The sequence below is a fragment of the Erinaceus europaeus genome, chromosome 7 (genome assembly GCF_950295315.1).
Source record: "Erinaceus europaeus chromosome 7, mEriEur2.1, whole genome shotgun sequence".
Lineage (NCBI taxonomy): Eukaryota > Metazoa > Chordata > Mammalia > Eulipotyphla > Erinaceidae > Erinaceus > Erinaceus europaeus.
In genome coordinates this window covers 67,041,957-67,052,017 of record NC_080168.1, presented here as the reverse complement: position 1 = coordinate 67,052,017, position 10,061 = coordinate 67,041,957, and positions in this window count along the sequence as shown.

The following is a 10,061-nucleotide window of genomic DNA, read 5'->3' as shown; positions in this document are numbered from 1 at the left end:
TTCTTTTTTCTTTGTTTATTTATTTTTAGAGATCTAGAGAAAAATGGAGAGGGAGGGGAGAGAGAGAGAGAGAAAGGAAGAGAGAGAAAGAGGGACCCCTGTGAAGTATCCACCCTGCAGATGAGGGTTGGAGACTTGAACCTGGGTCCTTCTGTATGGTGATATGCCAAGCAGCCTCTGTCTTCACTGCACTTGTGTCTGGATTGGAAGGATCTACTGAAATTTTGCCTGAGGAATTCTCACACTTTCAACCTCCTTTTTCTTTCTTTCTGTTTTTCTCTCTCTCTTTCTACCTTCCTTTTTTTCTTCTGACAAACACTAAGAGCCTAGTAAAATCTCCTCTGCTCTCTGTTTCTTCTACTAGTCTTCCAAATGAACGTGGTGGATCTTGATTTGCAGGGCGAATTCTCTCAAGAGCAGGATGGGAGGGTAGAGATAGCAGCCTTCCAGTGTCTGCAGCCAGAGGCACTCAGAACAGGCCTGGGGCCGGGGGTGTGGGGGTGGGGAAGCAAGTGTCTTAAAGGGGATTGAGGGGCACTGAGTGGGGTCTCACCATGCAGGCCAGTACCCTCAGCCTCCAGCTTCTAGGTCTGTGTGGAGGGCATCAGGCCCCTTAGCACCCAGGCAGTGTGTGGCCTACGTAGTTGTGGGCACAGGGTGGAAGGACTGAGGGTGAGGCCCCTCATGGTGGGATGTCCATTACAGAAGCATGGAAGTAGGAGGGCTTCTGGGACCACCAAGTTCTTCACACAGATCCAGATCCAGATCCAGATCCAGAAGCTGTTGTCTCATCTTTTTTTTTTCTCCTTGCCTTTTTTTTTTTTTCATTTGTTAAAACAGAAATTGAGAGGGAGGCTGGTAAGACAGCATCATGGTTCTGCAAGAGACTTTCCTGCCTACGGCTCCTCAGTCCCAGGTTCCATCCCTAGTACCATCAGCCTGAGATGAGCAGGGCTCTGATCTGTTTCTCTCTGTATCTCTCATTAAATATAAAGGGATGCATTGGATCGACCTTCTCGTGGTGCATCCCGTGAGTACCCATTCACTGGGGAAACTGACGATCCTTCCTAGCTGACTGAATCCACATGGATCCCAGTCACTTTCAAAGCCAGCAACAAGCAGCTCCTGACAGCTTTCAACCTGACGCTGTTGACTGGCTATGGAAGAAGGACAAACGCTAGAAGAAGAAGAAGAAGAAGAATTAAATATAAATAAATAGACTATTAAAAAGATAGTGAGAGGGGGAGTAGGGAAGACAGCAAATAAGTTCTGCAAATGACTTTCCTGCCTGAAGCTCCTGGGTCCCAGGTTCAATCCCCAGCCCATCAGCCAGAGCTGAGCAGGGCTCTGATCTGTTTCCCTCTGCACTTTTCATCTAAATAAATGAAATATTAAAAATAAAAAATTGAGAGGGGAGGGAGAGAGGGAAAGAGAAGGGCTGAGGACACGTCTTTAAATGGAGGCGTATGTTTTAGTATTTAGTATATGGACTTGAGGTTTCATTTGTGTTTTCCAAATCTGAGCTCTGTGCTCTCCCTGTAGGTGGGTTTCCATGCACTGCAGATCTGGCAGCATGAACTCAGAGAGGGGCTTCCTGCTTCTCTGAGAGTGCAGACAGTGTCATTTCTTCCCCAGAGGCTTGGAACAGTTTTCCCATGAGCTTATCTGGTCCTGGTGCTTTCTTCACCAAGGGCTATTAATTATCCACTGAGCATCTTCAATAGACTGAGGCTGCTCCCACTGTGACAGTCTGCCCCCTTCCAGGAATGGGCACGTTGTCTCCAGGTTACACAGCTTGAGACTGCTGTTTTTTTTGTGTGTCATTGAAAGCAGAAATTATGACCTTTCTTTTATTTCTAATTTTGGTAATGCCTGTCTTCTTCTTTGATTCGCCTGATAAGAGGTTTATCAGACTGATTGAAATTTTCCAAGAACCAGCTAGAATGGTTTTGCTTTCTCTGTCACTTTTCCATTTTTAGTTTTGTTGATACCAGCTTAAATGTTCATTGTTTCTTCTGCCTGTCTTAGACTCAAGTCACTTTTCTTTTGAGATGGGAACTTACAACATTGTTCTTTCTTTATTGGGGAAATTGATGGTTTGCAGTTGAAAGTAAAATACAATAGTTTGTACATGTGTAACATTTCTCAGTTTTCCACATAACAATGTAACCCTCTCTAGGTCCTCCTCTGCCTTCATGCTCTAGGACCTGAACCCCCCACCCCCGAGTTCTTTACTTTACTGCAATACACCAAACCCAGTTTAAGATTCCTTCAAGCTCCATCCAAGATGAGGAGAAGAAGGTGAATTCACTATTTTTAATAGTTGAATGATATTCCATTGTGTATATAGACCTCAACTTACTTAGCCTTTCTGGTAACCACTGGTTGGATTTTGAGTCTCCAATTTTATTTCATTTTTTTAAATGTTTTTTTAAAGTCACTTATTTATTTATCTCCTTTTTTGTTGCCCTTATTTTATTGTTGTAGTTATTACTGATGTCGTTATTGTTGGACAGGACAGAGAGAAACAGAGAGAGGAGGGGAAGACAGAGAGAGGGAGAAAAAGATACCTGTAGACCTGCTTCACCGCCTGTGAAGCAACTCCCCTGCAGCTGGGGAGCCAGGGGCTTGAACCGGGATCCTTATGCCGGTCCTTGCGCTTTGCACCACCTGCACTTAAATCGCTGTGCTACCGCTCAACTCCTCCAATTTTATTTCTGTTTCACTTAATTTGTGTGCTTCTTTGCTTTTCTCTTTCCTTCTTTCTTTCTTTCTTTCTTTCTTTCTTTCTTTCTTTCTTTCTTTCTTTCTTTCTTCCTTTCTTTCTTCCTTCCTTCCTTCCTTCCTTCCTTCCTTCCTTCCTTCCTTCCTTTCTCGTATCTCCAGGGTTATTGCTGGGGCTGGGTGCCTGCACTATGAATTCACTGCTCCTGGAGGCTTTTTCCCCCCTTTTGTTGCTCTTGTTTATCATTGTTGTTATTATTGTTGTTGGATAGGACAGAGAAATTGAGAGAGGAGGGGGAGACCAAGAGGGGGAAAGAAAGATAGACACTTACAGACCTACTTTACCGCTTGTGAAGCAACCTGCAAGTGGGGAACTGGGGACTCAAAGTGGGATCCTTATGCCGATCCTTGCACTTTGTGCCACATGTGCTTAACCCACTGTACTACCACCCAGCCCCGAGTACTTCTTTTCTGTGCACACCACATAGGAGTGGGACCACGGCCCTTGTCTTTCTTCATCCCCTCTCTTCCTCTTCAGCACTGGACCCTCTTCCTACTCAGATGCCTTCCTTGCTGCAGATGTCCTTCCTGTTATTGCTCACAGTAGGTTTGAGGTCAGGAGGACCCACACAGCTTTTGTGTGTCAATCAGAAAGACTGAGACGGCAGCATAAGTGACCTGACCACACCAGCCACCTCTGTGAAGGGGTCATGGGCACACAAGGACTGGATGATTCTCATTGTGCCCAGCACACTCCAAATCCAGAAAATGGGCCAGGAAATAGCCACCTGTTTCACAGCTTCTCTACAAGACTAGCTCTAATTCCCTGGTGCTTAGTTATCTCTGCACCACCATCAGGCTATATAGTCTGTAACACATGGTGAACACATGCACGCACGCACTCACGCGAGAATCATCTGAGTGGAAAAGCTGGTCTCAGCCAGGGACTTGGGAGGAGGTGGAGTGAAGGACTTGCAGGTCTGACCCCCTGCCCTTCCTATGCCAGAGCAACACTCTGTTTCTCCCTTTCTCTCTTACTGCTGTTATTATGATGACATGATGATATTATTATTATGATTATTTTCCATCAGGGTTCTCCCTGGGGCTTAGTGCTACGGGGTGACTCTGCCACTCCCAGTGGGTATCTTTTCATTTTCTTCCTTCTTTTCCTATGGAGTCATAGAGAAATAAGGAAAGAGGAGACAGGGTAGGAGAGACACCTGCAACACCACCACCCCATACTCATCGTGCTTCCCCCTGCTGGTGGGTGCTGGGGGCTTGAACCTGGGTCTCTGAGCACAGCACTTGCCAGCCCAGCCCCTCCTTCCCTCCCTCCCTCTCATTAGATGGATAAATCTCCAAATGTCAGCTGTTGTGATGCTGGTGAGCAGCTCCAGCAAAGCTTCCCCCAGCAGACTTCAAGAAACATCTGAGCTCAGTGGAGTCTTCCACACAGACACTTCCCAAAACCTCTAGTGGGGGCTGGGACCCTAGCTCCCTCCCCAGACCTGGGACACTCACTTCCTGTACAAGCAGCTCACTCACTCTCTTCCTCTGTCCAGTACGACTTCTCGGCTGCTGAGGGCCTAGCCACTGAGAGCAAGGCCAAGTTCCCTGTCACCCTCCCCCCAGCAGCTGAAGCAGGAGCTGTCCCCAGGGACCTCTCCCCGGGGGACGAGCAGGTGATGGCCTTGGCTGAGTGCATGGCAGGCTCCAGACAAGTGCCTGTGTTTGTCCCAGGTGGGCCCCAACTCCAGAGCCAGAGAGCACTAAGGTGACATGGGGGCTTGCTGGAGCAGGGAGGATGACATCATCAGCTCACTAAAGGGCCTGGCACAACCCAGACAGCTTCATCAGGGCATCTTCTGTGATGCCATCAAGCTCACTGGCACCCTGCATTTCTAGGGGTCAGGGGCTGTGCCAGAAGCATCAGGGTCCCTTTCCTCCAGTTCTGCAAGCAGAACCACCTCTTCACAGCAAGGGTGAGTGTGAGGGTGGGTGTGAGGACATGAGTGAGGGTGAGGGTGAGGGTGAGGGTGTGGGTGAGGGTGAGGGTGAGGGTGAGGGTGTGGGTGAGAGTGAGGGTGTGGGTGAGGGTGAGGGTGTGGGTGAGGGTGAGGGTGAGGGTGTGGGTGTGGGTGAGGGTGAGGGTGAGGGTGTGGGTGAGGGTGAGGGTGAGGGTGTGGGTGAGGGTGAGGGTGAGGGTGAGGGTGAGGGTGAGGGTGAGGGTGAGGGTGAGGGTGAGGGTGAGGGTGAGGGTGTGGGTGAGGGTGAGGGTGTGGGTGAGGGTGGGGATGAGGGTGAGACCGTAGGTGAGGGTGAGTTCGGCCTCTGGAGCTGCCAACCCAAAGCTGGAGCCTGTCCATAGGAAGGGTGTTATCTGGGGCCAATTCAAGAGGTGACACCATGTTCTCCCCCAGAGGCCTCTTCCCATCTGAGTGTCCAGACCCCAGCTCTCAAGAGGCTGCACATGGCCAGCTGCCCCTTCATCTCCCGAAGCCCCTCAGGAAGTGTCCTGGCCCATCTGCACTCTGCTATCAACGATGGATGTGTGCTGACAGGAATGGCTCCAGGGCCATGCTGACAATCAGCCCCAACAGTTTTTATATACAGATTTGCTATATTTATTCCATGTAAGTAGATTCATACAGAAAAACTGGGTCATATGAGAGATACACAGGTGGGGGGCGGGGAGCAGAGTGCCACCAAGGTACAGGAGCCTCAGCCATGCAAGTCTTGTGCTCCACCAGCTGAGCTATCTCACTGGCTGTGAAGGAGCAGGGTCACTTTGGACAGGAGCACTGGCCGAGCCCCACAGTCACACTGCCACGTCCACTGCCAAATGGGTTCTATGACCCATCTGGGCGCGCTCCCCAAAGATGCTCTGAGACTCTCCCATGGCCATGGTGTGAGGCTGTGCAAGGACTTTCTGAGGGAGTGTGGGGAGACTCGCCGGGGACCTGCTCAGCCCCGACCTCTCTCAGGGGAGCCCCAGCAGCTGAGGTGAGCTGTCAGCCCCTCCCAAAGGGGCTCAGCCAAGGCTCAAGAGCCAGCCCACAGGGAACAGCTTTGGGGCTGACATTCAGGCCTGACCCCGCTTTATAGAAAGCTGTGCTTTGCTTCATGTACATATGTTAACAGAGAAACTGGACCACATGAGACACTGTACACTGTGAGGCTTCTTCACGGGGAGCCACCGCAGTTCAGTCTCTGCAGCCCAACTAGGTCCCCCAACACTAGGCCACATAGTACTGATTTCTAGTTTTTAAATTTATTTTTAGGGGGCTGGTGGTGGTGCATCTGGTTGAGTGCACATGTTACAGTGTGTTGAGGAACCAGGTTTGAGCCCTGCATTCCCACCTGGTGTCTCTCTCTGTCCCTCTTCCTCTTTACTTATTCCTTCCCTTTTGATTTCTGGCTGTCTCCGCCCAATAAATTTTAAAAGATGATAAAAATATGTTTTTAAAAGAAGATAAAAGTGAGGCTGGATCTCTCGGCCTTAGCACCATCTTCCTAGAACCCTTTGCACGATGAGAGCCAAGTGGAGGAAGAAGCGAATGCGCAGGCTGAAGCGCAAAAGAAGAAAGATGAGGCAGAGGTCCAAGTAGACTTGTGCACCCATGGAAGCCACAGGAGCAGAAATAAGGGATGCTGGAGGCCAGAGGCGCTGGTACAAATTGGACTTATGTGCTGCAGCCTAGAACTTGTTTTCAGCAGATCTAGAACCTCATCACCATTTGATCCTAAGCGACCATCTTGAGTGACCTTCATTGCTCATACCAAGACACAGTCCCTATTGCTCCTTTGCCTTAGACTTGTCATTCTGGACTAGTTCTGTTCTCCTTGTGGCTGAATGTAACCCGTGTACAATAAATAACCTCTTCTGCTATCTTAGCTGAAGGGAGAGAAAAAAAAAAAGTGAGGCTGGGTGTGTATGGGGAGGGGTTTTGTGGATACCTCTAGAAGAGCTGGTCACATGGCAACTCCACCTCTCCTTTCCTCTCACCCAAACCACAAACCCACCTTCTGTTTCCCCCAGAGAGACTGGAGGCACCTGCCACAGGTTTAGGTCACTGGCCAAGTGGCGAGGCAGACGGGATACAGGTGGCTGCTTAACTCGACTTCTCCCTGCCACTAGTGCCTGCACAGCTCCACCACTCCCAGTGGCCATGTCCCTTCCTCCAGAGGGTGAGAACCAAGAGAGACAGAGAGGCCGGCTGCCTCAGGCCACCCTGTCCCCCACTCAGGGAGTGGCCCTGGGAGTTCCTACATGGTGGCCTGGAGCTCAGACCCAGGTCCCTATTCATGGTGATATGTCTGACAACCCGGGGAGCTGCCCGTCATCCCCTCCCATGATGTCTCTGAGACCACATTTTGGGATGGAGGGATCAATAGCATCATGGTTATGCAAAGAGACTCTCCTGCCTGAGGCTCTGAGGTCCCAGGTTCAATCCCCAGTACCACCACCAGCCAGAGCTGAGCAGGGCTCTGGAGAAAGAAAAAAAGAGACCAAGTTTTCTACTGGTGTAATGGTGTTCTCTGTCCCTGAATGCCTTCTGTGTTACCTCTTCTACACTGGAGTGGACACAGGTGGGGAAACAATGTCCAAGTGAACCCTCTGTCATCCTAAGTAAGAAACTATTAGAGGCCAGGTGGGGGCCCCAAGGTAAAATTCACACAACTCTATAACCTAGCTGGCTTGAAGTGAAATCTGTGACATGAATATAAATTGGAAGAAAGATGACTTTCCAGGAATGTTAGACATTCTGTTGAAAGACCAGGAGATAGCTCTCCAAGTACAGTGCATACAGTGCATGCCTTGCTGTGTGTGAGGCCTTGAGTTCAAGTCCTAGCATTACCTAGCAACATGGACAGCACTGGGAGGGGCTCCATGGATGGTGGTGCTATGGCGGTTCCTTTTTTTTTTTTTTGCCTCCACAGTTACCACTGGCATTTTTTCCATTTTATTGGATAGGACACAGAGAAATTGAGAGGACAGAGAGAGAGAGAGAGAGAGAGAGAGAGAGAGAGAGAGATACCTGGAGACCTGCTTCACTGCTTGTGAAGTGTCTTCACTGCAGGTGGTGGGGTGGGGGCCTCAAACCCGGATCCTTGTGCAGGCCCTTGCACTTAGTACCATGTGCACTTAACCAGATGCACCGCCACCCATTCCCCTCTCCTTCCCTTTCTAAGAACATAAGAGAAAGGCAAGTCTGTTGGGTGTGAAAGTAGCATGTATGTGTGAGGTCCAGGTGCTGAATGAAACAGGATATTAATTACAGGAGTTGGTGAGAACATACACCCTCCAACATATACAGGAAGACGCTTGGGCTTCTGAATCATCTTCTAGATGTTAGCAGGAAAAGGCATTGCTATCACACAGCAGGGCCTGGACGGACCTGTGGGTCCTGCATGGGGAACTAAGAGAAGCTGTGGCATGTCATCACAGACATTTCACACTTCAGCCTTGAATAGCCACTTCTGTTTGCCTAGCTGTCTACCTCTCACACACCTTTCTTGCTTACATGTCTGAGTTTTAGTGGTATCTTGTCTCATTTCCTGTTGAAAGTACATAAAAATGAAAGGATTCTTCTGCCAATGTCCAGCAGAGAAGCAATCACAGAAGCCAGAACTCCTACCTTCTGCACTGCATAAAGAATTTTGGTTGGGGGCTGAGCAGTAGCACAGAGGATTAAACACACATGGCGCAAAGTGCAAGGACCAGCATAAGGATCCAGTTTCAAGCCCTCAGTTCCCCACCTTCAGGGGGATCGCTTCACAAGAGGTGAAGTAGGTCTGCAGGTGTCTGTCTCTCTCCTCCTCCTCTCTTGATTTCTTTCTGTTCTATCCAACAACAACAATAAGGGCAAGAAAAATGGGGGGAAATGGCCTCCAGGAGCAATGGATTTGTAGTTTAGGCAAATAACCCTGGAAGAAAGAAAGAAAGAAAGAAAGAAAGAAAGAAAGAAAGAAAGAAAGAAAGAAAGAAAGAAAGAAAGGAACTTTTGGTCCACACTCCCAGAGGGATAAAGAATAGGGAAGGTGAAAAGAGAGAGAGAGAAGAAGAAGAAGAAGAATTGAGAAGTTTTTAATGGAGGAAATAGGACAGGGAACTCTGGTGGTGGGAAGTGTATGAAACTGTACCCCTATTATCTCTTCAATTGTATTAATCACTATCAAATCACTAATAAGTAGTAGTAAAACAAAACAAAATGTTCCTCACACTATCTAGTTGTACCTGGAAAAATTCCTCAACTTACTAATTCTAATTTTTATCCCTATGGGATTTGAATTTTCTATTTATATGATACTATAAATAAATAGTTTTCCTTTTCCATTTTCTCAGCAGGGGAGAGGAAAATGCTTTGTGAGCTAGGAGTTCTGCTATAGTCTGAATCAAGACAAAATACTGATCCTCTTGTTCTTATCTTGACATCTATTTTAACTCTTGACCATTAGATATAAGATTCTCTGTGGTATATATTTCTTTTTAAAAAGTGTCACACAGTGGCCTGGGAAGTAGCACAGTGTATTAAGCACTGGACCCTCAAGCATAAGGTCCCCAGTTGTTCCCCAGCATTGGATATGCCAGAGTGATGCTCTGGTTCCACCCCCACCCTTTTCCTCCTCTTCTTTGTCTCTCCCAAGCTGAGAGAAAAGTAAATAAACCTTTAAAAAGTTATGCACAGTCTTAGATTGGTTTTCATTTCAATGATTTCACCACTATGGTCTTTTACAGAGAGACACAGGAGAGAGAAAGGAAGAGAGGAAGGATGGGAGGGAGGGAGGAAAAAAGGGAGGAAGGGAGGAAGGGAGGGAGGGAGGGCGGGAGGAAAAGAGGGAGGGAGGGAGGGAGGGAGGGAGGGAGGGAGGGAGACACACCATAGCACCAAGCTTCCCTCAATGCAGTGAAGGCCAGGCTTGAATCTGAGCTGCACACATGGCAAAGCAACACACTATCCAAGTGAGCTAGTTCACCAGCCCAGTCTCAATTTCTTAAGAATGTTTTCCATGAAAGTATGTTTGATTTTACAAATGCTGTTTCTCCATCTCTCGAGATGGTCATAATGTTCTCTTGATTTGGAAAGGTCATGGATGGGTTATTTTTCCTTTTAAAAATTTTGCTTTCCGTACTGCAGATGAGGGAGAGAACGTTTCACACAAAGCAAAGGAGGAGAGAGGGGGATAGGAGGATCACAGGCAGCAGGTGCAGTTCTGGGGTCTGAGCTGGGACCACAGGCATCAAAGTCTGATGCCCTTCCCCAAGCTGAGCTATTGCTCCAGCCACTGTTTTTTTTTTCTCTCTTGAATTTGGAAATCACTTACACACACACACA